Genomic DNA, 25,821 nt, shown 5'->3' with positions numbered 1-25,821 from the left:
ATCCTCACCAAAGCGCTATCCTTTCTTCGCACCCCCCTCTGGAGGAACTCTAAATTGCCAGAGTTTTTTAGGTTGAAGGGATTTTCACCATGAAGAGAGGGGTAATCCTTTTGGAACAGGTACATTCTGTGAGTCTTTTTTTATAGTTTTGAACAATTTAGAGAGCTTAATGATGTTATTTCCTTTATGATGTTAGTTCCTTCGGTTATGACACACGTTTGCTGCTCAGGGCCGGTCAGTATGGTTCAACACCCTTGAGGAATTTCCTTGAGTGTTCTAGAGTTAGGAAGGGTGTAATATCTTATTTATATAGACAGATGATTTCTTACTATTTATAGAAGTTCCCAAAAAAGGTAAAAGAAAAATGGGAAAATGATTTAGCGAAGATAAATGGGCCGCAGTGTTGTGTATAATTCTAATGATATCTCTATCTGAAAGTCAACGAGTATCGCATTTGTATTTAGTGCATAGAGTTTATCATACTTCATTAAAGATGTTTGACATGGGTATTAGATTAAACGTAGACTGTCAAAAATGTTATATGAATGGTGCAGATTTAGTGTAAAATTGTGTGAATTTTAGAGTGGGGTACTAGAGATAATTTTTTTTGTCGATATTGGTCTTTCTTTATCCCAGAATTTGTATGCTGGGTATTGTTGATGGGCTTGATGGGCAAACTCTTTTGGAAATTCTGTAAACATTGTATCAGGTGCAGAAGTTGACTACTGCCCGTTGGATTCAGCCAGTCACAAAAATGATACAAGTTATATCTTTGTAAAGGGGGATATATAAAAAAAAAATCTGTTTGACTAAGTTTGAGGAAATTTGGGGAAGATGCTCTGATATGTATAATGGATAGTTGCTGGTTGCATTGAGGTATCGTAGAAAAGCTAGGTTTTTATTTTTGTGTATGTGCCTAAATATTTTTTATTTGTTAGGGGTATGGGTGATTATTATTTGCTTAGTTATGATTGATTGTATTGTTTAGGTGGGGTAATGTTATGTTCTTTGTATATTATACTTACGCATGTATAAATGTCTTGAAATGAACGGCTAATTGTATTTTAAATATATCATTTTAATAAAATTGATCTAATTAAAAAAACAAAAAGCAAAACATTATACGGTAGATCTTGAGGCAAGTTCTGTTAGTTTTGTGAAAGTAATTATCTCTGCAGTAAGGCTATTTTTGTTAAGGTTTGCTAACAAATTTGTGACTGTGATAGAATAATATAGCAGTATGATGCACTGCTAAAGTATATGCTAGAGGCTTGACAAGTGTTTTATCTAATACCGTACTCCTCTTGATGAGAACTTTTCACTTTTTACTGCTACCAACGTCAACTTTACAGAATCATGCTATAACTTCTGTTCACTGCAAAGGTGGTGTCCAACAGTTAAAGCAACTCTCCAGGCCTGGAGAAACAAAGGCCAAACCTCTTCTCTGACTACCTTATGCACACTGTGTTTTAGTATACATCAGTAGTCTAAGACACTAATGGTAAAAGCAGATGTAGTGTCTTAGACTAATGCTGCATATTAATACACAGGGTGCTTCAGGTAGTCAGAGAAGCAGTTCGGCCATCTTTGCTTCTCTAGGCTTAGAGGATCACTTTCACCCTTTAACGCTCCAATACATAAAGTTACGTCATGGAGGTTTGGGATTTATATCGAGCGCGATCGTGTGTCCTGTGTCCAGGGAGAGGCTGTGTGTATGCAACAAGCTGAAGGAGGAGCAACACAGGTGACTCTTTGGGATAACACTGCCTGTACCCCTAAGGGTGATTTATTTTAGTGACCCAACAGGCCATAAGATTCAGGGCCTCACTATAGCTTCACCAAAAGAGTAGTGGAACCACAGGCCTTCCAGCTTTCTAGAGATACAGCTGAAAGTACGGCCAGTACTCGGCCTGAGCCTGCAAACCATTCTTGCTTTTGTGCATATACAGCCTCCCCATTCTAGATAAGTAGCGTAAGTTAGTAACATTAGAGTTTGGAGTGATAGAAAACACTTCATGGTACTGGACTAAATTAAGTGTGGCCATGCACAGTCTCATTGATGCTAATTACTTGTGATTCTGCTATGTGGACTATAAGGAAGCATGTGGCCAGATCTCAGCCCTCAGCACATGAGAGCATACCATGTGTGGTGGTTGAATTAATAGAACTTCCTCAGGACTAGAGGAGGAATGGGAAGCTGCTGCAGAGAGTGAAGCTCCATCTTAAAATTCTTCGGAGTACAAATCACCTACAGTACTCAAGAGGCTCTTCATCAACACTACAGTGCAGAGCATACCAGGTGTTCCGTAAGTGAGGTCAGGCCTCAGTAAAAACCTGAATGTATGCACACAAATAGGGGGACTATAGAGAATGTGCAGGCCTGCTAGTTGTAATCACAGAGGAAATTGTGAGCTCAATCATTTAGGATCAGCTGGTACTTTAAAGTGTGTAATATTGAGGCTTTGGTAACTTTAATGTCTTTACGCCACTTACAGACCATCTTTTATAATGTCTGGACTGCATGTTATTATCGAGTTATTTGGTAGGTTGTGCTCCTGGGACCTGTAGTTATATGGATTTTCAGGAGCACACCTTCACAGGTGAGGGGTAATTGAGCTAGCTGGGTGTGGAGTTTCTCCAGGCAGCCAATCCTCTCTGGTCCGCTGCACATAAATATCAGCTTCTCTGATTAGAGAATAATGGTCCTTTTACTCTGTCTGTTGTATTCCTTCTCTGAGCTGGGTGTGTATGCATGCTGATCTGTAGTTTTTTTCTTTCCTTAACTGAGGACAATCTGGACACCTGTAGTCCCTGTCTGCATACCCTCTTTGTTCCCCTTGGACAGGTGCTGCCGCTAGACACCTGATGTCATGTATGGTCAGATGGGTGATTCCTGACACAGTTCCCTTTATGTCAGCATGGTGGCTGACTCTCTTTCCCCTTGGTGTGAAAACACTTGGACTAGCTATAGTTTGCTATCTGTATACATGTGAGCCCAGTGGACGTAACATTATTATACTGTATATTGCTGAAGTACCATTCCTGTGTCAGCTGAAATATTGTGTTAACATTGAGTCTATTGTTAGCTGTACTGCTGAACGTATTCTATGGTAGTTGTTCCTAATAATTAGCGATAGTTAGGAATGAGACACACTATTGAGCAAATTATGGGACTTTTTCCTATCACCTTCATTTATAATCATTTTTATTTTGCAGCTTTTCATTACAGTAAAAGTTCCTATTTTTGTAAGTCTGGTGTCCACTTCATATCCTGGTACCAGTCGCCTACTGCAACAAATGCAGGGGGTATTCTACTGATCCTCTTTATCCAATCCATCTGTTTGGCAAGGTAGAACCTTACATCATGGTAGTGTGGGGAGACTCCATCTTGTTGGAAATAAAACTCATTCTGAAAGTTCTCTTGAATGCATGACCTGACATATTGTTTAAGTAAACATTCTAGATATTCTGAAGAGTTCCGTCTGCTTCAAACTTATCTCTAATTCAAGTGATAGTAAATTACGTGGGTGGATTTGTTTAAAACTCTGTCCAAAACTGTCTTTGTACTTCAACTGTGTTTTCAAACTTCCAGTAGCACTTTAGGAGAAATTTCCTTTGTTCAAAGCTTAGTCTGGCTTCACCCATTATTTCTAAATTAGTTAAGCCTGAAATGGAGTGAAAATTAAGTGCGGGAGATAAATCAAAACTAGTGCAAAGGAAAACTGGCTTAGGTACCCAAAGCAACCAATCAGGTTTTTCCAGAGGTGGAATCTGATTGTTTGCTATGAGCAACCAATCAGTTAAAAGCTGTAAAAGTGTGTGTACGTTTTTGGGATACCCTGTATATTGGTTCAGCAGCCAACTGTCATGTCAGCGTGGCACAGGAGCACCCTTCCCAGTACAGACGCAGGGCAGCATTCACACAGAAATGCAAGAAGCACACATGATACACTGCTAACTTAGACTACACCACTCCAGGCATAGATATATAGAGAAACCTGTCCCTACAAGTCAGGAGAATGGGGAACCCCAGCCTAAATGCGGGGTAGGTGTCCTGGTAAGGACGGCCCCACGGTCTTCCTCTAGGATCTGACTATCCCTGAGTAGGTATCTGGAGAGATGCACAAGATACCACAAAGAAACAGTATAAAGACTAACAAAAAGCAAGAGGAAAAAAAAACAGCACTCAACTGACAGTGGAAAGCTTTCACCCAGGATAGAGGCACCAACTTGCTCCAAGGATTCATCTAACTGAACTAAATCAACAACAAGGGAGAAAGGGAGGGGTAGGAATATAAAGGCCTCCACACCTGCTGATAGGTAGCACAGAAGGAACCACACCCAAAACCCTTTTTCACAGGCATGACTCTCAGATAGCATACCAGTATGCATCAGCCAGGTAAATAACAGTCAGCAGCCCTCACACAATGTCTGTTAACCTGCATAGTGTCAGGGTGACAGGTCTGTTCCTGCATCGTGGACACCATGCCACAACGCCTTCGCGATCCACCAGCCGCGACACCAATTGATTATGGAAATTAGTGTTGAAACCATATATTCATTGGTTTATCTAATGATTTTTTTTATTTAAGATCAGTCTCCATTTACAGTGCTTTTAATTAGCTATATTTCTAGACACAGTATAGTAGTCCAACCAAAGTGTATAGAGAAAACAAATTAAAAATAGAGAAAGCATATACTGTAGAAGAAGCAATCCTAATTGTTAAGACAAAACAACATATATCTCAGCATTCGTTGGCATACATCTTTAGTAAACTCTAGATGAATGAAGTACCTGAAATCACAAGCACACCTTTTTACCATTTGTCTTGATTAAAAATAGTTTTTAATGTAAAATATTAACCTCTTAATGACCACCACTTTCCTTTTTGTAGCTATCATTCTCCCCTTCACGCAATCTGACATAAAGTTAGTTCAGGAGCCGAGCCCACTCCATATGCGATGGATGCCAACTGCCAAATACAGCTGGCACCTGGCCACAATCAGGGCTAACAGCGGCAATTAAATGACTTGGCAGAAGGAGGGGAATCCCTGCGTTCCCTGAATGGCCTCCCTGTGACAAGAACATGGGGTGCAGTTTAGTTGCCATGGCCATCTGGAGCCTTATGAAGACACCCAGGCCTACCATGGATTTTAGGCTACTACACCTTGTTTGTGGCAGAGTTTAATCGGATTACAGCAGATATCCAATATATTGCAATACAAAATATTACATTAAATTGTACAATTGCTAAAAAGTGATTGCAGATTAGAAAATAAAAATAAGTTTATTAAGTCTTTTAGGTATTAAAAAAAATAAGTTTTTTAAAAATGTAAATTTTTAAAATTTTAACATAATGCCCTTCTTTTAAATCTGGGGGGGGGGCATTATGTTAGTGACACATCTGTGTTACGGATTATCTGATGTGTCGGTTTGTCCCACAACTTTTGCGTTTGTTTCTAGTCTTTGCTCAGAATGTGTTGTCTTTGCCTGTGTTTGTTGGAGCATATTCCCCCATTTTCCCTGAAGTTGGTTTGGACACCTGCTGTCCCCCCCCTCCTTGCATTCTGGGGTGGGTACATCGAATAGTATGTGGCATGGTGACCGCACAGGTGCATACACCTGCAGGTTTCTCCTTATGACTTTGCAGGTGCGGCTTCCAAACATTGGATGTTCTTGTGCGTGGTACAGGCTGATGATCCCAGCCACTGTGCTCCTTGAGTTCCAGGTGGGTGATGTCTGGTGCCCCTTTCCCTTGTACGGTGGGTGTGGTGGCTCCATACTGCTTTGTGTTACGTTTGTGAGGGCTAGTGAACACTGGGCCCACACAAGCGTTACTCAGATAGGGAACACCAGGTGAAACAACCACCAATTAACACCTCTCCCTATCTTCTACAAAGGAACTTGACCAAGGACCTACCTGAGTGGGGACATCACCCCAATAGGGTGCAGCCCAGTGGCCTTCAGATCTGGGCCCTTGCTGCCCCTTGGAATCCACATCACGGCTCCTGGTAATACTGCTAGTCCCCACCCTGACCAGGAGTCCAGGGTAGGGACAAAACCAAACAAAACCACAAGACACAAATCTTTCTTGTAGCCACCACACATGGAACCTGCTCACACAACACACACAGAGAGAATGAGAATAGAGAAAGCTGAACACACCCACCTAGGAAGACTGCTTTTATGTGTACTGACCAGGAGTGACAGACATATGCCCAGCCAGCACAATCCCCAACACCTGAGCAGGAAAACTCCAGCAAACCTGAAGTACAACAGATCTTAGGAGACAGATGTGACAATGTGATTACATGAGGTATGGTCCTAGGGTCCTGTGATGTTCCAGTGTTTTGGCTTGCAGTATTTCTCCCCTTAACTTTAATACATTTTAATTTATATCAATGAAGTCTTTTTATATCTTCTATAATTCTGGGTGCCATGCCATATTTTTTTGCTATTGGTTAACCCTTTAAGGACATGGGCGATTTTGGCATTGAGGATGCAACGATTTCTGGGGGATTTTTATCTCCACTTTTCAAAAGCCATAATTTTTTTATTTTTCCATCCACAGGTCTTGTTTTTTGCATGGCAAACTGTCGTTTTTATTGGTGCCATATTTGGATGCATATAATGTATTATAAAACTTTTGATCATTTTTTTATGATAGCAGGGAGAGAAAACGGATCAATTCTGCCATTGTTTTTTGTGTTTTTTTTATACAGCGCTAATCATGCAGCATAAATGACACAATACATTATTTCTGTGGGTCGGTACGATTACAACAATACCAAAATTCTTTTTTAGGTTCACCTTTTCCGCAATAAAAAACCCTTTTTTGGAAATTATTTGTTTTTATAAATCGTTGCATTCAAAGTCCAATAACTTTTTTTATTTTTCCATGGATGGAGCTCCGTGAGGGCTTGTTTTTTTGCGTAATGAGCTGTTGGTTTTATGGGTGTTATTATAGGGTACATATGGCTTTTTTGATCACTTCTATTGCTTTGTTTGTGAGGCAAAATGCGACATGATTATCCAATAATAGCTAGAACAATTAAGGTATATACTCAAGTATTAGCCGACCCGAGTATAAGCCGAGACAATAAGTTTCACCACAAAAAACTGGGAAAACGTATTGACTCGAGTATAAGCCGAGCTACACTCGAGTATGTACTAGGTAAAAAAAAAACTCTATACTCACCTCCCAGCCAGCGTCTGTGTCTGTGCGACAAGCTGCTTGAATTCTCCTCGCTGTCATCCCCCACCGTCCTCTCTGCTTGGCTCTGTTAGTGCTGTGTAAGTAAGCGCTGTGATTGGATGGAGCGCCAGCCAATCACAGCTTGCGCTCGATCCAATCACAGCGCTTACTTACACAACACTGACGGCAGGGGATTTGAAAGCCGAGCAGGAAGATGACAGCGGGGAGAATTCTAAAGCAGCTTGATTGGCTCTGAATGATCGAGCGCTGGCTGTGATTGGCTGACGCTCGATCCAATCACAGCTCTTACTTACACAGCGCTGATGGCGGGGGATGACAGAGCAGAGCAAAGAGACACAGAGGCCGGCTGGGAGGTGAGTATGGAGGTTTTTTTTAAGCCTTTCCTGACTCGAGTATAAGCCGAGGGGGGGCTGTTATCAATTCTGAAATATCAACACTTCTATTTTTCACAGCATTCTTGTTGCACTATTTTTAGGGCTCAGTCAGATGAGCGTTATTTTTTGGGTGCCTATGTGTGCAAAAAAAAAAAATGCTCCACGCATGTTAAGAATGTGCATGAATAAAGCTCCATGCAAATTGCTTTCAATGGGGTCGGCACTGCATCCGGCCCCATTGAAAGCAATGGGATGCAGGAGACCCCTGCAGTGATTTTCGGGGAAGGCCTTGAAATATAAGCCCATCCCTGAAAATCATCTCTGGTTTGTGTAAAAAAAAAAAATATATATAGACAGTAAACCCTTGAGTAGCATTGCTCTTAAGTAACACTGTTTTCAACTTAAGTCGATGCCTCAGGGCAGTGGCGGTATCTCAAATACAGTTGCATTACTCAGATAAGGGTGCCGACCACTCCATGACCCCGGGTGCCACTCAGTGAGCCACCGCGCAGCTGATGCCAGTCACTTCCTGCTTTTCCTGCATCAGCGAGCACCTACTCCTCCCCCTCCCCTCTCCACGGTGCCGGCTGAACGTTGCTGTGTCTACCTGCCACCTGACACAGTACAGCAGCTGAATCCCCAAAGTGCCGACTGAACGCTGCCTGCCTCTTGAATCCACACTGTACTGCAAAATTTAAGTACTGTACAGATGAGTACAGTACAGTAAAGAAACATTTGCAAATAAATACTGAAGTCCTAAGTCAAAGCACAGATAACAGTGATACCTACTGCTAATGATGTCCCTGCAGTCCTACGTCAAACCACAGATAACACAGTGATACGTACTGCTATAATGATGTCCCCTGCAGTCCTATGTCAAAGGACTGTATGCTAAATGTCCAAAAACCTGTTAAATGTTAATTTATTCTTTACAGTTGTGTTTTATATTCATTCGGTATTGTTATTGTTTTTGGTATTAAAGACCAGAGTTATTCTCTATTGAATGTGGTTTGGTGTGTCTTTTGGAACATCTAGAACCAATTAATTGGATTTACATTAATTCCTATGGAAATAATGTCCTCAACTAAGTAAAGTCCATTGCTTCCGGACGGATTAATGACGTTAGTTGAGGTTCTACTGTATATGTATATATATACATACTCACCTCTCCGCCGCTGCCATGTAAATATTCCCCGCAGGGAGTCCCCTTGTCACTGAACACTGTGATAGCACTGCCACAGAGTTCAGTGATAAAGGGACTCCCCACGGGGAGTAAAGAATCCCCTACTACAGCTGTCACAGCTGTGGCAGAGGATTGTGATGCTGGCACCCCTGCAGTGATTTTAGGAAAGGGTTTTAAATATAAGCCCTTCCCTGAAAATCATTCTTATCTGGTGTAAAAAAATAAAAAAATAAAAACTCACTTCTCCATTGCTGCCAGGGCTTAGGCACGTCTAGCAACTTGGGTCCAGTCACTGCTCTGAATCTCTTTCACCGGCCGGGGATTTAAAATCCCCGCCTGCTGAAAGAACTATATCTGATTGGCTGAGTGCTCAGCCAATCACAGGCAGCGCTCAGCCATTCATTGAATGACAGCTGAGCACTGCCTGTGATTGGTCGCAACACTCAGCCAATCACAGGCAGCGCTTGCCCATTCATTGAATTCAGCTGTGGCAGGGGATTCTTTACTCCCCACGGGGAGTCTCCTTGTCACTGAACACTGTGACAGTGCTGTCACAGTGTTTAATGACAAGGGGACTCCCCACTGTGAAATAATAACGTGCACCATGGACCTATGTTTTGCAGGTACGTGCGTTTGCACGCCTGTGAAACACGGACATGTGAACACACCATAGGAAAGCAATGGTTCTAATAGACACACGGTTTTGTGCGCTCCCATGTACATACACACTCATCTGAAACAGATGATCCAAGACTGCCAAAAAAATGGTATCAGCAAATGTAATAAAATAAAAAACACACACCTCTTTAACCTCTGCCACTACAGCGCCAATGCTCTGGTCCAGCCTTTGTTAACACCTCTGGAACCATCATATCAGCAGTGATGGCAGTAAATATGGTATGTAACCACTGAGGTCAGGGATTGGCTACAGCAGTCACCTAGACTACATGAAGAGGCGTGTATTCAGCGCAGCTCCGTGTGCCTTCACAAAAATGTACACCCCGTCCCGACCAGGCATACGTTTCTGGCATAATGTACACCAGATTCTGGCATAAATCATACATAAATCTGCCTGTCCTGGCGGCCGCACCCCTTCCTGACAAGCTGCGCCCAGTTTTCAAAAAATGGCGAGGCAGGAGCAAGATGACGAAAAGTAGTTAATTTTTTACGCAAGTATCACTTGCACAAATTTTGGAACTTTTATAAAACTGGCGTACAAAATGTGTTAAATGCTCCCTTTTGTGCGTTTCAATTTTATTACATTTCCTGCTTCTAGGATTTCTTTAAGGATCTAGTATAAAATATGACTTTTTAAGATATTATTGCTTCTCATCCAGTCCTACAATGAGAGAAACGAAGTCTTTAAGCTACTCAATTACAGACTAAGAGCTTTAATCATTGCTTGTTCTATGATGTCAGTCATGTGAGATCAAGTGATGCGACTACGATGAGCTGAGGTCACATAATCAACACAAGCTAGGCCTTTGTGAGATTTATGCTAAATCATGTTTAATTATAGCCGGGCCATCACTTAACAGTAATGTATGCTTGCGTTTTTATCTTGTAAAATGTAATCACACTAATTAGAACACAGGTCGCATACAGGAGGTTAAAGAGATTTCTTATTACTTGCTTCATTTTGGAGCATGGGAAGTTTAACTGTTGGAATTCTGACATTTTGGCTTGATGGCGGCAGTATGTTATTTCGTAAAGTTTGCATATTTAGATAGTGGTAAGAGAACACAAAAGTATCATACAGTAGGGAGCGCATTTCAACCTGATATAACGCTGGCAAAACATTTCAGTGGAAGCTCGATTTATTCCAGAGGATTAGGGAAGTCATGGATTGAGCTGGCATGCTGCCAAAGGGAAAGCCCTTGACCTAGAAGCAGAAGCAAAGCTAAGTATATGTAGAGAGCAGCAACACACAGTGGGCCTCATTTATGAAACCTCAAGGAAAAATGGAGGTGTTGTTCATAGGACCTAAACCAAATAAAGCTAACCTTTATCTCCTGTGCAGGGGAGAAAAAGAAAGAAGAGGTCTGGCTTGTTGCCTTCAGCTTGGTCTCATTATGGTTTGCCACTGTTTACATAAATAAGTCTTATAATGCAAATCGTGCCTTCTTATTTTTAGCTTTTATGAAAAAAAAAATCACCTGCCGCCTTCACCTCTACTATACAATTTATGTTCCAGGCAGAAGAAATCATAGTAACTAAGTGTGTCCGGCCGAGAAAAGACACATGTCCATCCAGTTCAGCCAATTACCCACCTCCCCTATGTTGATCTAGAAAAAGACAAAAAAAAAACCCAATGAGGTAGAAGCCAATTTTCCCCATTTAAGGGAAAAAAATTCTTCTGAACTACAATCTGGCAATCAAAATAATCCCTGGATCTCCAACCCTTCTGAATTAATTAGTTACTATAACATGTAATATATTGCTCAACAAAGGTGTCCAGGAGCCTCTTAAACTTTTTTATGGAAATTCACCATCACCACGTCCTTAGGCAGAGAGTTCGATAATCTCACTGCTCTTACTGTAAAGAACCCCCTTCTATATTGGTGTAGAAACCTTCTTTCCTCTAGATGTAGAGGGCGCCCCCTTGTTACAGTCACAGTCCTGGGTATAAACAGATGATGGGAGAGATCTCTGTATTGTCCGCTGATATATTTGTACTTAGTTATTAGCTTGACCCTCACCCATCTTTTTTCTAAACTAAATAATCCCAATTTTGATAACCTCTCTGGGTATTGTAGTCCATCCATTCCCTTTATTACTTTAGTCGCTTGCCTTTGTACCTGCTCAAGCTCTGATATGTCCTTCTTGATTACCGGTGCCCAAGACTGTTCACAATATTCCATGTGTGGTCTGACCAGTGACTTGTAAAGAGGAAGAACAATGTTCTCATCATGTGCCCCTTGACCTCTTTTGATGCATCCTATGACCCCATTTTGCCTTGGCAGCAGCTACCTAACACTGGTTGCTCCAGTTAAGCTTACAGTTAACTAAAATCCTGGGTCCTATTCCATGTCAGTGTTATCCAGTGGCTTCTCATTTAGTGTGTAATGGTGACATGTATTTCCCTGCTGCGTGCAGAACCTTACTTTTATCAGTATTAATTTTTTAATTTTCACAAATGTTTTTGTCACAGCGCCATGACTTCCTGGATTCAGGCACTGGTCTGGGATGACGTTACAATTTAATCTCCAAACCATTTGACATGCTGGGCAGTACATGCCCAGTGCCATTTTGTACTGGACATTGAGGGAGTAACATCTCCCTTTGGTTCCAGTGCCGATACGTTTTTATTTTGCCTAGTCAACCAATCATTTTCTAAGTGAGAATATTCAAACTGGTTCATTTGTGTAAAACATGCTGGTTATACTTCCTATCCCGCCAGAGGGAAAGAGTATACATAATATTATACGCTGCCTACAGTATCTATCTGCTGGGGGTAGTAGTCGTAATTAATACGCAGCTAAGCGTTACAGCAGGCTTGCGCAAAATTGTTTCCTGGATCTGCTGTCTCTGTTACATGATCGCCGCCATCCCGCCAGAGGGAAAGAGTATACATAATATTATACGCTGCCTACAGTATCTATCTGCTGGGGGTAGTAGTCCTAATTAATACGCAGCTAAGCGTTACAGCAGGCTTGCGCAAAATTGTTTCCTGGATCTGCTGTCTGTTACATGATCGCTGTCATCCCGCCAGAGGGAAAGAGTATACATAATATTATATGCTGCCTACAGTATCTATCTGCAGGGGGTAGTAGTCATAATTAATAGGCAGCTAAGCGTTACAGCAGCCTTGCGCAATATTGTTTCCTGGATCTGCTGTCTCTGTTACATGATCGCCGTCATCCCGCCAGAGGGAAAGAGTATACATAATATTATACGCTGCCTACAGTATCTGTCTGCTGTATTAGCTCAGCATTTAAAAAAAATAGAAGCAAAATACTTAAGGCCTACTACTGGCCTTTGGCCACTTGACTGCTTCTGCACTGTGATTTCCACTAGCTCAGTCATACGCACCTACGTCTCACTACAGGCGTGCGCAAAATTGTTTCCTGGCTCTGCTGTGCGTTCCGTAAGGGAAGTCAGCCTCCAACCACAGGCCAATAAGCGGCACATTTAATTACAGCGTTCTGTTTCTGCACTACTGGTAATACAGCATGCTGAGGGGTAGGGGTAGGCCTAGAGGACGTGGATGCGGGCGAGGACGCGGAGGCCCAAGTCAGGGTGTGGGCACAGGCCGAGCTCCTGATCCAGGTGTATCGCAGCCGACTGCTGCAGGATTAGAAGAGAGGCACGTTTCTGGCGTCCCCACATTCATCTCACAATTAATGGGTCCACGCGGTAGACCTTTATTAGAAAATGAGCAGTGTGAGCAGGTCCTGTCGTGGATGGCAGAAAGTGCATCCAGCAATCTATCGACCACGCAGAGTTCTACGCCGTCCACTGCTGCAACTCTTAATCCTCTGGCTGCTGCTCCTCCTTCCTCCCAGCCTCCTCACTCCATTACAATGACACATTCTGAGGAGCAGGCAGACTCCCAGGAACTGTTCTCGGGCCCCTGCCCAGAATGGGCAGCAATGGTTCCGAATCCTCTCCCACTGGAGGAGTTTGTCGCGACCGATGCCCAACCTTTGGAAAGTTCCCGGGGTCCGGGGGATGAGGCTGGGGACTTCCGGCAACTGTCTCAAGAGCTCTCAGTGGGTGAGGAGGACGATGACGATGAGACACAGTTGTCTATCACTCAGGTAGTAGTAATTGGAGTAAGTACGAGGGAGGAGCGCACAGAGGATTCGGAGGAAGAGCAGCAGGACGATGAGGTGACTGACCCCACCTGGTTTGCTACGCCTACACAGGACAGGTCTTCAGAGGGGGAGGCAAGTGCAGCAGCAGGGCAGGTTGGAAGAGGCAGTGCGGTGGCCAGGGGTAGAGGCAGGGCCAGACCGAATAATCCACCAACTGTTTCCCAAAGCGCCCCCTCGCACCATGCCACCCTGCAGAGGCCGAGGTGCTCAAAGGTCTGGCAGTTTTTCACTGAGAGTGCAGACGACCGACGAACAGTGGTGTGCAACCTTTGTCGCGCCAAGATCAGCCGGGGAGCCACCACCACCAGCCTCACCACCACCAGCATGCGCAGACATATGATGGCCAAGCACCCCACAAGGTGGGACGAAGGCCGTTCACCACCTCCGGTTTGCACCGCTGCCTCTCCCCCTGTGCCCCAACCTGCCACTGAGATCCAACCCCCCTCTCAGGACACAGGCACTACCGTCTCCTGGCCTGCACCCACACCTCACCTCCGCTGTGCTCGGCCCCATCCACCAATATCTCTCAGCGCACCATCCAGCCGTCGCTAGCGCAAGTGTTGGAGCGCAAGCGCAAGTACGCCGCCACGCACCCGCACGCTCAAGCGTTAAATGTGCACATAGCCAAATTTATCAGCCTGGAGATGCTGCCGTATAGGGTTGTGGAAACGGAGGCTTTCAAAGGTATGATGGCGGCGGCCCCTCGCTACTCAGTTCCCAGTCGCCACTACTTTTCCCGATGTGCTGTCCCAGCCCTGCACGACCACGTCTCCCGCAACATTGTACGCGCCCTCACCAACGCGGTTACTGCCAAGGTCCACTTAACAACGGACACGTGGACAAGCACAGGCGGGCAGGGCCACTATATCTCCCTGACGGCACATTGGGTGAATTTAGTGGAGGCTGGGACAGAGTCAGAGCCTGGGACCGCTCACGTCCTACCCACCCCCAGAATTGCGGGCCACAGCTCGGTGGTGGTATCTGCGGCGGTGTATGCTTCCTCCACTAAACCACCCTCCTCCTCCTCCTCCTACGCAACCTCTGTCTCGCAATCAAGATGTGTCAGCAGCAGCACGTCACCAGCAGTCTGTGTCGCGCGGCGTGGCAGCACAGCGGTGGGCAAGCGTCAGCAGGCCGTGCTGAAACTACTCAGCTTAGGAGAGAAGAGGCACATGGCCCACGAACTGCTGCAGGGTCTGACAGAGCAGACCGACCGCTGGCTTGCGCCGCTGAGCCTCCAACCGGGCATGGTCGTGTGTGACAACGGCCGTAATCTGGTGGCGGCTCTGCAGCTCGGCAGCCTCACGCACGTGCCATGCCTGGCTCTGTGCACATTTCCGCAAGTCCCACACGGACGCTGCCACCCTGCGCACCCTGCAACATCGGTTTAATCTGCCAGTGCACCGACTGCTGTGCGACGTGCCCACACGGTGGAACTCTACGCTCCCCACGTTGGCCAGGCTCTATGAGCAGCGTAGAGCTATAGTGGAATACCAACTCCAACATGGGCGGCGCAGTGGGAGTCAGCCTCCTCAATTCTTTACAGAAGAGTGGGCCTGGTTGGCAGACATCTGCCAGGTCCTTGGAAACTTTGAGGAGTCTACCCAGATGGTGAGCGGCGATGCTGTAATCATTAGCGTCACCATTCCTCTGCTATGCCTCTTGAGAAGTTCCCTGCAAAGCATAAAGGCAGACGCTTTGCACTCGGAAACAGAGGCGGGGGAAGACAGTATGTCGCTGGATAGTCAGAGCACCCTCCTGTCTATATCTCAGCGCGTTGAGGAGGAGGAGGAGGAGCATGAGGAGGATGAGGAGGAGGGGGAAGAGACAGCTTGGCCCACTGCTGAGGGTACCCATGCTGCTTGCCTGTCATCCTTTCAGCGTGTATGGCCTGAGGAGGAGGAGGAGGAGGAGGAGGATCCTGAAAGTGATCTTCCTAGTGAGGACAGCCATGTGTTGCGTACAGGTACCCTGGCACACATGGCTGACTTCATGTTAGGATGCCTTTCTCGTGACCCTCGTGTTACACACATTCTGGCCACTACGGATTACTGGGTGTACACACTGCTCAACCCACGGTATAAGGAGAACCTTTCCACTCTCACACCCGAAGAGGAAAGGGGTTCGAGAGTGATGCTATACCACAGGACCCTGGCGGACAAACTGATGGTAAAATTCCCATCCGACAGCGCTAGTGGCCGAAGGCGCAGTTCCGAGGGCCAGGTAGCAGGGGAGGAGCAGAGATCAGGCAGCATGTACAGCACAGGCAGGGGAACACTCTCTAAGGCCTTTGACAGCTTTCTGGCTTCCCAGCAAGACTGTGTCACCGCTCCCCAGTCAAGGCTGAGTCGGCGGGAGCACTGTAAAAGGATGGTGAGGGAGTACGTAGCCGATCGCACGACCGTCCTCCGTGACGCCTCTGTCCCCTACAACTACTGGGTGTCGAAGCTGGACACGTGGCCTGAACTCGCGCTGTATGCCCTGGAGGTGCTTGCTTGTCCTGCGGCTAGCGTCCTGCGACTTCTCTTCTCCACTAGCGGACAGCAGCGATACCTAAGCAATACGTAGGCTGCACCTGCGGATGGAAGCATTGTTCTCTATCACCATCAAAAACGTGGACCTTTTAGCTTCATCAATCTATGTATAATATTCATCCTCCTCCTCCTGCTCCTCCTCCTGAAACCTGACGTAATCACGCCGAACGGGCAATTTTTCTTAGGCCCACAAGGCTCAGTCATATAATTTTTGTAAACAATTTTTATACGTTTCAATGCTCATTAAAGCATTGAAACTTTCACCTGAACCAATTTTTATTTTAACTGGGCTGCCTCCAGGCCTAGTTACAAATTAAGCCACATTAACCAAAGCGATTAATGGGTTTCACCTGCCCTCTTGGTTGGGCATGGGCAATTTTCCTGAGGTACATTAGTACTGTTGGTACACCAATTTTTTGGGGCCCTCGCCTACAGTGTAATCCAATTAATTTTTAACCCACCTGCATTAAAGCTGACGTTACATCAGCTGTGCTGGGCACTGCAATGGGATATATGTATGTACCGCCGGTGGGTTCCAGGGAGCCACCCATGCTGTGGGTCCACAGGGAGTTGTAACTGCATGTGTCAACTTCTAAAGAACCCCAGTCTGACTGGGGCATGCAGTGTGGGCCGAAGCCCACCTGCATTAAACATGACATTACCTCAGCTGTGATGGGCAATGCAATGGGATATATTTATGTACCGCCGGTGGCTTCCTGGCACCCACCCATGCTGTGGGTCCACACGGACTTCACAATAGGGAGTTGTACCTGCCTGTGTCTATGAATTAAAAACCCCGCTCAGGTTGGGGCATGCAGTGTGGGCTGAAGCCCACCTGCATTTAATCGGACGTTACCTCAACTGTGATGGGCACTGCAATGGGATACATTAATATACAGCCGGTGGGTTCCAGGGAGCCACCCATGCTGTGGGTGCACACGGAATTCCCATTGCGGCGTTGTACCTGCCTGTGACTATTTATAAAAAAACGCGGTCAGACTGGGGCATGCAGACACCTTGACAGAATGAATAGTGTGTGGCACATAGGTTCCCCATTGCTATGCCCACGTGTGCAGCTCCTGATGGCGGTGGCACAGGATTATATTTCTCATTGCTTCTGTACAGCATTGTGGGCTATCGCCCCGCCCCTTTTAAAGAGGGTCGCTGCCTAGCCGTGCCAACCCTCTGCAGTGTGTGCCTGCGGTTCCTCGTCATGGCAGACGCACTTATAAATAGACATGAGTGTGGCGTGGCATGAGGGCAGCTGAAGGCTGCGCAGGGACACTTTGGTGTGCGTTGTGGACACTGCGTCGTGCAGGGGGGGGAGGGGGTTGGGCAGCATGTAACCCAGGAGAAGTGGCAGCGGAGTGTCATGCAGGCAGTGATTGTGCTTTGTTGTAGCTAGTGTGGTGCTTAGCTAAGGTATGCATTGCTAATGAGGGCTTTTCAGAAGTAAAAGTTGCTGGGAGGGGGGGGGCCCACTCTTGCCGCTATTGTGGCTTAATAGTGGGACCTGGGAACTTGAGATGCAGCCCAACATGTAGCCCCTTGCCTGCCCTATCCGTTGCTGTGTCGTTCCCATCACTTTCTTGAATTGCCCAGATTTTCACAAATGGAAACCTTAGCGAGCATCGGCGATATACAAAAATGCTCGAGTCGCCCATTGACTTCAATGGGGTTTGTTACTCGAAACGAACCCTCGAGCATCGCGATCATTTTGTCCCGAGTAACGAGCACCCGAGCATTTTGGTGCTCGCTCATCTCTAATTATAAAAAAAGAACTGTGTCTACTTTGAATGCATATTACTACACAATCGCCTTTAAAAGCACAACTTTAAGGCCTAATTCACACAGGCGACACGGCATTGCCGCAAGAAAATCGCAGTGCTATCGCATCACTGGTTCGTGTGATATCGCTGCGTCTTCTTGCAGTAATACCGCAATTTTCTAGCACTACATAGTCGCATGTGGCGCTACAGAGTTGTGCAACTTTGTAGCACCATATGTGAGGATTTTCGGGGGTGGGGCTTGAAATATAAACCCTACCCCAAAAATCAGCCATAGCTGAAGAAATTTTTTTTTTTTCAAAGTATACATCACCTCTGCCATGCTCTCCAAGGCTCTGCCACATCTTCTCCCCTGGTCCTGGCACTGATCTTCTTCTTCTCTTCTGGATGGGGATTGAAAAATACTCACCTCCTGGAAGCGCTGACTGTCATTGGCCGACGCCTAGCCAATCACAGCCAGCGTTCGATAAATGGCTGTGATTGGTTAATTGAGCGCTGGCTGTGATTGGCTAAGCATCAGCCAATCACAGCCAGTGCTTCCAGAAGGCGGGGATTTTTCAATCCCCAGCCAGAAGATGATGAAGAGAAACAGCGCAGGGACCCGGAGACAAGACGCGGCCGGCTGACATTGCTTCTAAGGTGATGTATGTGGTTTTTTTGTTATTTATGCCTGCAGTTAGGACTTAGATTAGAGCTTTGCCAGTAGGATTTCCTACTGTCAAAGTTGCAACGCACTACATGAAAATCGTGTTTTCGTGCAATGCAACAGAGAGGAAGGCTCCATAGGTAAACATGGGCCACAAAAACTCACAAGTCATGGGCATATAACCGGACCCGCAAGGTTTTTGTGTGCGGGTTGTTGCATGCTACAAAACATCGCATGTGTGAAGTAACCTATAGGAAAGCATGGGCTTCACATACATGCGATTTGTAGCATTGTAGCAACGCGACAAAATCACGCAACTTTGTTGCCCGTGTGAATGAGTCCTTAAACTGAAGATCACTAACTTGTAGCAGATTACATACAGGGCTGAGTGGGAAGCAGTACTTTACAGCAGTAAACTACAGTAACAATGTACTATATCTTGAAAGATGCATATCTAATCCATTAGTGCTGTCTGTGCACTTTGTTTGCAGCGTTTACATCACATATAATGAACAGACGTTTAGAGATGTGGAGTTTGTATGCAGAACATGCATGACTTTTACTTTGCCCTTATGGAGAAATATAGTAAAGGAAGAACTGTTCATTTTAGTCTAATAGTATGTGAGAAACAACATAAATCATAAGTAATACACTGCATAATATGAAGAACATCACAAGAGTACACAGTGCCTTGGAAGAAGGCTAAACACAAACCGAAGGATGACCTCCGTAATTTATCTTGATGACTAATGTAGCAAAATGTACTCATTGAACCTTAGAGAATCTAAGAGTATATATTCTGATTTGGAGGATTTATTGCAGAAATTATTGTGACTGAAAATCAGTTTCATTCATATGAATGGGATTGTTGTGGTAGCAAGAACATGGATTTCTGGGACAGCTGCCGAAATTTCAGCAACAAATCTGCCACGTGTGAATATAATCTAATGGTAGAGGTTAAACATAACTGAGGATTTCTTTGTCGCAAATCTCCACTCAACAAGCTGTCTTTAATATCCTTTAAACCATTCACTACCAAGGACATATGTAATGCGTCTTGACTGCAAACACTTGGTGTTAAATCATTCCTAGCAGAATCTTAGCTTTCAATGATTCCTGGCTCAATATTGTAGGTATAATATTTGAGTTGGTTGAGGATCTGTTCACATTCTCATTAGGGTTGTCTGGCCATGATTTCCATCATAAATGCCAGAAAAAATTATTTTCATGCTATTTTTTCCAGTAAATAACAGACACATGATAGAAACCCAACAGAACTATTATAGTCAACGGGTTCCATCAGGTGTTCTGGATGCCTGTCGTTGAACGGATCCAGGGTGGTGAACAGAAGAATGGAAATATTCAACATTGAGGATAAAAGGCTTAACTAGATGGACAGATTTCTTTTTTCACTGTGTTACTGTGTTAAGGGAAATGTGAATAGAGCCTTACTATCATTTCTTTCCTTGCATAGATATCAGTGAGCCAGTGGGGTGGGTTGGTGTTATTTCAGCTACCTTGGGCAGCTATCCTCTTTCTGTTCCTGGCATACGCGGGCATCGACCTGTTCCTCCTGCGTGAATGGTCTTTTACTTTCCATCAGCACTGCAGGAGTTAATGCTCTCCAGTGCTGCGTGCTTTCCATCAGCACTGCTGGAGTTAACTCCTGTGCTATCACCTAGGTGTAGGGCAATTGGCAGTTAGCTCCCTATTTAGCTGCACTGGGGATCCTCCTCCTTGCCTGAGTATTGGTGTTTGCTTCTGTTCCCAGCAAAGCTATTCTGCTTCTGATTCCTGTGCACCGAGCCTTGGACCTGTTATTTGGATAACTCTGCTTCAACTGTGCCTGCCCTGACCCTTGGAATTGTTACCTGGATTTGCTTGATCTCTGCTTGCCCTGACCCTCAGACGTGTGACCCGGATTATGCTTGAATACCGCCAGCCCCGACATTGGTCTGTATCCAGACTGTGCGCTTCGGGACAATCTTGTGGTGTGTTGCACCAGTGTGCAGGAGGTAATGGCCTGGTCAGTTCCCCACAGCAAAAGGCTAGATCCCTGTATAGGGGTTAAAGGGTGAATACTGGGGAACCGCCAGAATAACACCCTCAGGTTTAGCCCAAAGCCAAATCGGTTAGTTGGCTCAGTGGGGCCACACCCGCTGGTCTTAACTGTTGTTAGAGGAGATATATGAACTTTTCTACATGACTAGGGGAAAGTAGATTGTACACCGGTGACCTTTCATGTCCCTAACAAACACACTACAACTTGACAATTTAATTGCATACTTGCTGCAGGCCACTGATTGCCATGAATTATCTTGGCATTTATGCATGCGTTATACGTGGCAAAACAGAACATGCTGTGATCTATATTGCACACGTATTTCGGGCAATATGTGTGATCGGCGGCATGGGAGCCTATGGCAGATTTGTACAGCGTATTACGCTGTAACAACATAGTTGTGTGAAGAAGCCCTAACTGTAATCTGCATGAGATCTGTGAAGGCATACCCACTGTAATACATTTCTTCCATCAACAGAGTTCTGGCCCTAACCCCCAGCCATACTGCACTCGGCCGAAGACACCATTATGGCCCAAATTTAACACCCTACCTGGTGATCCTACGTAGAGGAAATTAACCAACAAAAAGGCCAAATACACCACCCAAGCACAAACAACATTGTTAGGGTTCATCACAACCCTTTCCTCTGTTAAATCTAGCTAGCTTTCAAGAACTGTCCCTTTATACCTGCTCATCCCCCCACAAGCACATGACTTTCTTAATGCCTTCCTACAAATCCAGAGACCACAAGTTGAGCTGCATTGCATTTAAATGCACACAATCCGGCCTCAAAGGTTTGCCCTTCTCCAACTCCAGATCTGTAGATCAGACCACCAAACTCCCATTATTTGCGATGAACTTACCCACCACCTTATTTATCTTTGCCCTGGCTTTACTCAGGCTCTGTTCCAATCTGGCGTGCCTCCAAACTCATCGTGCCACAATGTTGGACCATATTATGGTGATCTTTAGAAATCAGCTCTACAGTCTCAGCATATCAATTCTCAAATCCATCATCATAGCTCTAGAGGTTTTAAATCCCAAATCATTCCCACCCGTTTGTATCACTAAGATGTTCGGCATACTGTCCAGCCCTGCATAATATTATATCTCTGGCAGCAACCAACTACAAACCAGGCCTCCAGTCTCAAGCCATCTAATTTGGGCCTCTGATCTATCCAGACCCATTTATCTTCCGGTCAAACATGTATCAGCTCCCACTCTTCCCCAATAAATATAGGACTGTTCTTTGAACCACACCAAGCATGGACCCACACCTGGAAAAGCACACCACAATAAATACACACCTACCCAAAATTACTTTCAAGGACAATACATGAAGCACAAGCCAGTAACCCCATTGTCTGATCGCTGGCACTATCTGCTGGGACCCCCAGTGATCCTAAGAACTGTGTCCCTGAATGCTCCTATGAATAGGGCCACAGAGCGTAAGGGGGGAGTGATGCACTCGGCAATCTCCACCTATTCCATAGAAGTCATGCATGTGCAAAGCTACTCCATACAGGGGCACAGTTGTCTGGATTGCGGGGGGGGGGGGGGGTCCTAATAGTCAACCACTCAGCAATCAGACATTTATCCAGATTTTAGATAAATGTCTTTGATTGTAAAACCTCTTCTTTCCTAGCCCCTAAATTTAAGTTAAAAATGAACTCAACTTTAATATAAATGGAAGCATCTTTCTAATTTAACTTCATTGCTTGTTTCTATCTTCACTAGAAATTGTAGAATCTCTTCTCAACAAGCAGGACTGTCAGTAATTTAGCTGTACAACTGCTCTAAGTGAGTTTTAGGTCCTGTTGACTTGTCACATTCTCTAGTACAGTTCAGTTTATAATACACATGGGTATCTTTGACTGCTTAGAACATTTACACTTGTATACTTAACCCCTTAAAGGCCAGAGTGTTTTGGGCCTAAAGGCCCATTTAGACACAACGATTATTGCTCAAAATTAACTCAAAATCCATCTTTTGAGCGATAATCGTTGTGTGTGAATGTACTCATCTTTTAGTTTTCTGCCGAACAATGGATTTCAGTTCGGCTTGAAATCGGTTGTTCAGCAGAACAGCTGATGAGATGGAGCACATGCTGTGTTCTGCCCGGGGAGTGCTGATTACAGCTGATTACATTGTCTCAGCTGTAATCAGCACAGCAGAACAAGGAGAATTTATTCAGAGAACAGCGGGCGGTCCTCTGAATAAATTCAGCTCCCATCGACTCACACACTACTAATTGGTACTAATAGGCATTAGTACCAATTAGTAGATTATGTAAAATGATTGGTCAAAAGCCATCTTTTGAGCAATCATCTTTGTCTCTAAATGCACTTTTTAATGATTTCATGCATGCGATGATTTAATGGACCTATTTTTTTTCTTGGGCTACCTAAGTTATTTTTGCTGCTTTTTACATGACACGTAGAACTATTTTTATACCTTTTTTACTGAAATGTTTTCCCTTTTTGTTTTATTCAGGGTAATATGTACCAAAAGTAAGAGATACATTTATTTATTTTTTTCTTAATTTACAATTTTTTATTTTAAAATTTGTGTTTTTACATTAAAATAAAGTGCAGGAATTCTATCAGAAAGGTGAAATTTTAAAAACCATATGGAGGGGTTATGAAAAGAAAAGTAGCATAAAAAGTTTACATTTTTGGCACAATCCGCTTTTGCATAAAAAATTATTTACCTGCTCAGTAGAGCAAAAGCAACAATTAAAAAAATCCATATAACAGAGACTTCTCTATACAAAGAGATAAAGTCTCTAGCAGCCAGTCAGATACTATAATAGACAACAAATCAGTATTAGAAAAAGTATTAGTGCAGCGACCAAACCGTGGGAAAAATATATGATATATTCTCAGGCTATTCCGGGCATCCAACCAGATACAACACCCAGCAATAGTATGCTTATAGATTATTTCATCAGCTAATCAAATCTATCTCCGTAAAGAGGCTGTCAGAGAAGTGCTGGAAAAAGAAATCAATATAGTATAATATAAGAGAGTGTATGAAATAAGTAATTAGATAATTAAACTCATCAAATGACAGCAGAAAACGAAAAACCCTCTTTCAGTCCAATAGCGCTCCTGTTGTAAAGCCTGAATATCCATTCAGCCTCTTCTCTGATCAGGGCTGTCATTGCGGCGCTGTTTTCATCGTAGCCCCGTTCTTTTCCCCGATGACACTTAGTTAGACAAAACATGTCGGAGGGCTAATGGTTATATTTTAGCTCAGGGCTTTATTGCTGCTCTGTACATACAGGTGGGGCACTGGTGTAACTATAGGGGATGCAAGGGGTGTGGTTGCACCCGGGTTCAGGAGCCTTAGGGGCCCCATAAGGCCTCTCTTCTCCATATAGGGAGCCCAGTACTATGAATAAAGCATTATAGTTGGGGGCTGTGTTAGAGGTTTTACATTGGGGCCCAGGAGCTTGAAGTTATGCCCCCAAGCCTTTAGCTACGCCCCTGATGTGGGGGATTGTGGCCGGCATTCAATGCCTGCATATTCTAGCATGATAGGAGTCAGCTGGGTGACCTCCCAATTCCTATACCATTATGGCATGCTCCATGCATACTTTAGTCTATAGGAGCAGAAGGAGTCTTTTCATTTTAATATCTTCATAGGTGTTTTATTTCACTTCTATAAGGAAGGTTATGTTTTACTTGGGTGGGGGTCATAACCAACAGGCTTTTGGATGTCTTGTGACAAATTTGTTTGTCTATTTGTATTTTTGAATGACACAATTTTGGGTTATATACTGGCAGTAGCACCACAGCTGCCCAATGCAAGGAGCCGCCCTAGGCACTGGCCCTCTAGTGCCTAGTAGCAAAAATGGCCCAGAATGGACATTGTGGCAGAATACGATGAACATGATTATACTGTAAGTCAGGAAAATTCGTTGGGGGTTGTTGGTATATATCAGGCGATGGATCTAGCATCAAAACCACATGTAATCATTATATAAGGCTCCTATAGTGTTGATAACGTCACCGATAGCTAAGGGTTTTCTTCAATTAGACTAAATTAATGCGTTGCACATCAGGAGTCTTTATATTGTATACAGAAATACAAGTTGCCGGTACGGCACAGAAATGTGTTGCCACTGAAGCATTTATTCTCATCAGCGGACCCCTGTCAGTGTGCCTTTAGACCCCTTGCTTCTTCTCTCCGCTCCTCTCATTAGCAGTGGTCCAGGCAGCCTCACCACCAGGCCATCAGGCCAGTCAATGCATAGAGAGCTGACTGCTATTATGGGAAGAGAAGAATAATGCTAACCTACAACCAGCTAAACCAGTGAGAAAAAGAAAATGATCCAGTAGCTAATATCCTAAGCCAACGAGCCCCAGTATGAGGGGATTCTGGGGATTCGATTTAATTAACTGACTGGACATATTCATGAAAGAAAACAGGAAAGTTTTAGATGCTTTTGCATAAGCTAAAAGTAAGCCTCTGAAGTTTAAGCACTATTTAAAAAAGGTGAGGATAAGTTTCTCGCTCGGTACATTATCACCATGTAGATAATCGTGTATTCATTGCTAATTGGAAATTTAGCTTAGAGTATGTGACAGAGCGGTTTCTGAAAGAACTGTTGCAGTCTAAAAAATCTGGGGTATACCTTGTACCATAACAAGTCATGTTCCTGTTACTTGTAGATTTCTGCTAACTCCAAGTGTAATTCAGCGTCTAGCGCATTCACAAATGTTCTCTCATCTGTACTAGAACGTTTGCTCTGTCACTGCAGGGTAGACATCATGTAGAGCAAATAGCCTTTTCTCCCACAAACACAATATTTACACCAATTTTTATAAAATATGTATTTCACGGTTTTTATACCATAAAATGCAAAAGTACATTTTTGGAAAAACATTCCGGGGCGGACAGGCCATTGAACCCACCGGGAAAAATCCTGGTTGTCTGGTAGGGTCCTGGGGCTAGTGTTGCAGCAGACACTTTCAGTTTTGAAAAAACCTTGCTTAGGAAGTGCCTAAATAAAAAAAAAACATATGCTCTCCTGAGTAGATCCTTCATCGCATGATCCGTAGAGACCGTGAACCAGAAGGATCGACACAGGTGATGATATGTGTTTTTTTATTTATTTTATATACACATCTGTCATTGTAAAAAGGTTTTGACTCCAGAGCCTGAGATGGACAATCTTCGGTATAGAGGGGCTCAA

This window comes from Eleutherodactylus coqui, chromosome 9, assembly GCF_035609145.1.
Source record: "Eleutherodactylus coqui strain aEleCoq1 chromosome 9, aEleCoq1.hap1, whole genome shotgun sequence".
NCBI lineage: Eukaryota > Metazoa > Chordata > Amphibia > Anura > Eleutherodactylidae > Eleutherodactylus > Eleutherodactylus coqui.
Note: the sequence above shows the minus strand (reverse complement) of the source record.